The sequence below is a fragment of the Berghia stephanieae genome, chromosome 4 (genome assembly GCF_034508935.2).
Source record: "Berghia stephanieae isolate SIO BIC M18660-M18661 chromosome 4, UCSD_Bste_1.3, whole genome shotgun sequence".
NCBI classification, from domain to species: domain Eukaryota; kingdom Metazoa; phylum Mollusca; class Gastropoda; order Nudibranchia; family Aeolidiidae; genus Berghia; species Berghia stephanieae.
Genome location: NC_088363.1, coordinates 65,573,832 through 65,577,647, shown reverse-complemented (window position 1 = coordinate 65,577,647; position 3,816 = coordinate 65,573,832).

Genomic DNA, 3,816 nt, shown 5'->3' with positions numbered 1-3,816 from the left:
CTATTAAACAAAGGGTTCCTTTTTCCCTCTCTGTTATTGCTTTTACCGTAACAGTTTGAAATAATGAAAATGGATTACCTTTTGACTGGGAAAAAAGTAAAAAAAAGAAAAAAACATAACAAGAAACAGTGCTGCAGCGGGTGATTTTTGATCGTTATCTTTACATGGATCCAAATGAACATCAAATGATCGTTAAACTGTTAACTGATTTCTACCATTCACCCATTATATAATTCGGATCAGTCAATTAATTGCATCGTGGAAAAATGGTGCTTCAACTTTGGGAGGCCTTCCGAAAGCTCCTACATCCCCTGTATTCTTTGTTTTTTTATAGTGTTCTAAAGGGGGTTTAGGTGGGGGAAATTTTTTTTTATGTTCTAGTAGTCAGGGGTTTGGGGGGGGGGGGAACTCCTTAAAAAAAACTTTGTTTAATCAAAATAAAATATTATTTATCATGGGAAATAAGGTAAGATGCACGACAGTTTTGGTTAAGTTCACTGTCATGCGAATGAATTGATGCTGATTATGTCACTCAGTCACTCAGCTGTTTGTAGCTATTTCATAGACAGCCAGAGTTGATTTGTTCTCATCAATTTCCATTAGACTAAAAGCAATTAAGTTTTTGATGTAGAATATTATAGACGTCTTTACTATATTATACCGGCTACTCGAATCAGTCAACCTGCAGCCCAGAGATCCTGACTCTTTCTGTGGACTCCATGACTGATTAATAAGTAATTTGAAGCGCCTCCGTGGAAATGCACGAAACAGGTTTATTCATTTATCATTGTTGCAATGAATAATATTATCATTTCCCCCATCAATTCCAATATAGTGATTTTCGATTCTGTGTCAAATACTTTTTATCACGAACCCAACAATGAATCTTCATGCTATTTTAGGCGAATTATTTTTATTGCAGTTTGTTCCATGTTAAAAAAAACAACAAAAAAACAAAACCAGGATAATCCACGGGTTTCAAATTTCATAGCACAAAACGGCCACTTTTTACTTGACGGCCATTTTGAAAAAAAAAAAAAAAAAAAGGACAAATGATCTACGATTGGATGATCAGTCTTTTTTTTTAGCACAACTCACCGTCAGTGCATTGCATGTGCTATTTTTCAAACACTACGTAAGCCTTCAATTGTTTAAAACTATTTCTGTTTCTGATTAATAATCCTTTCCCATACATAATGGTTGTTAATTTTAAAAGGCGGAACCTTTTTTTTTTTTATTGCATACCTTTTTGACAACGTTATATACCACAAGAATCATCTGGGTAAAATGTCATGTCCTTTCAGATTCGAAACCAGGCATCCTATCCAAGGGCTTTTGGCTTCACTCTTACACCGCCGCAGGGCAAGAAGAGAAATTGCGATTAGGAGAATTTCACTAATTGTTATTTTCAGCATTTGCTCACTCCTTGAAAACATAAAATAATTAGGATAATCTTACTTGTAATAGGTTCACGAAACTTTGGAACCGGTTTCTTTTACAAAGCGGATTCTACTGAATAGCGTTGATATAGTTGTTGTCAGAAATGTTAAATACAACCCCAACCAGAGATAATAACTCTTTGCATCACTTTGTTTAGAGGGAAATCATTTCGTTGAAAAATTGGACGCACACATACACTCGTTATTTCCATCAATTCGTTTTAAGCGTTTTTGTTATAAGATGTATCTATTTCCTGTAAATTAATAGAATCATGAATAATGAATTTATAAATTAATTTTAATTCAGTAATTTGAATTGTCGAAAAAGGCATTTTAGTGTTTTATATAAAAGACACATGTAAATGTTGCTGCTCGAAGCAAAGAAAAACAAGTGAAATTGAACGTAAGCTTTAATTTAATATACGAAAACAGATAAAATGGACGTTTCGGGTTTCCCCTTTATCAACAAAACCTTGTCGTTTATATAAAAGACAAGTCTTTACACAAGTCTTAGAAATTTGTAAGGGTAATATAAATTTTGAGTGTTCAATTGTCAATCCAACGCTTTTTTAAAAAATTTGGTTTTACTTTTGCATGATTGAATACTTTTTATTGCTGTCAACCGTTTAAATTAACATCAAGATATAATTTCTTGTATAATCGTATCCAGTATTTCTCCCCTTGAGGTGACGCAAGAAAACTTGAAAAATTCTAAATTTAAGACTTTTAATAACATTCAATCATCTAGCACTTAAGATCACATTAAATCACTCTAGCACTTCTTCAAAATATTATAGTTCTCAATCTTAAGTGCAGTCTATTTAGAGAAAGTCCGGGGCTGTATGATTGTTTTATTTTTTTAAATAGTATGGTTATAGATTAGATAAGTATAGCTTACGCCTCCAAGCTCCTTATATTGGGAAGGGGGTTGGGGGAGTGTTAGATTTATATAGAAGGAACGAAATTGGCCATCACTCAGCTCTTTGGTATTGATTTTAAACAGCCATTTTGGTGATTAGTTCTCACTATATCATACCAATCAGCCTATAAACGGTCAAGCTACACATAGCTTTGTGTGTTTGTACATTTTATCCGTCTGATTGGTGTTGTGAGTATTTTATCTAAACGCATAGCATCAATCGTGAATTTGTCCGAACAAGACACGACTCAAAAGTATAGCTGTCGATTCCAATAATATTATAATCATGGGAGAGACCGATATAATATTTTAAATACATAATATAGTCTGGGAGCGAGGTGGTCAAGTGGTTGAGGCATTACATTAAACATCCGGAAGTCCCGGGATCAAGCCCTGCTTTCGTTGTTTTTTGTTTTTTTTTCTTGGGCAAGATTATTAACCCCTGATTTATTTTTCACTTTGACATGGGCAACATTTGTTATTCCTGGTGATATCGGAATTAGCGATATTCCATCACGGTATTGCCAAGACGACGGATCTAACGATGCCGCGCGGAAGGAAGTAACCTTAACTCACTCAATCTTAGAGATTTTTGCTACTTTTCAAAATTTGAAAAACTATTAGAAATGAGCATGTACATAGATAATTTTATTCAACTGTCATTAACATGCAAAAACTAAAAAACATTAGCTTTGATACTTCACCTATAGTTCGTCTAAGAAAATTGTAATAAAATAGCCATTGAGTAAAAGTAACTCGGGTAAACTACGGATATAGTAGGTGTTAGGATTGAGTTGGTTAAAACAAACAACCCCCCCCCCTCCCTCCCCCCCCCACCAGCCACTCTCCCCCCCCCCCCCCCCAAAAAAAAAAAAAATAAAATAAAAAATAAATAAATAAAAACAACAAAAAACAAACAAACAAAGAATATAAAAAACAAGAAAAACAACAATACCCAGAGTTGGGTTCTCTTTCGATTAGCCTAAACAGTTGAGGCAAAATAGTTGTAATAGGCCGATAGCAACATTTGGCTACAAATATTATATCGAAATGGCAACTGCACAAACAATACCGAGTTTTGCCAAGAAATAGTTAGTCCATTAAAATCATATTTCAATGAGGAGTGAGATGATCCTATTATCAGAGTGTGCTTATAGCAGGTTCATTCCAATGTTTGTGCATTGAATTGGGTGATAGCTCGAGTCGAGGGAATTTTTTTTTGTCTACGTGCGGGACACGTCATTACTTTCGTTTTTGAGGACCAATCAAAATGCGGCAAATGCCAAATAATTAAATACCAGCATTCCTATTTCTAAAATAAAACAAAAATCAAACAACAAAAAAAAAAAAAAAAAAAAAAAAAAAGAAGATAAAACTACCCCCTCTCGCCCCCCCCCCCCCCCCCCACAAAAAAACTAACAAAACAACAAACCAAACAAAACAACAACAAAAAGAAAA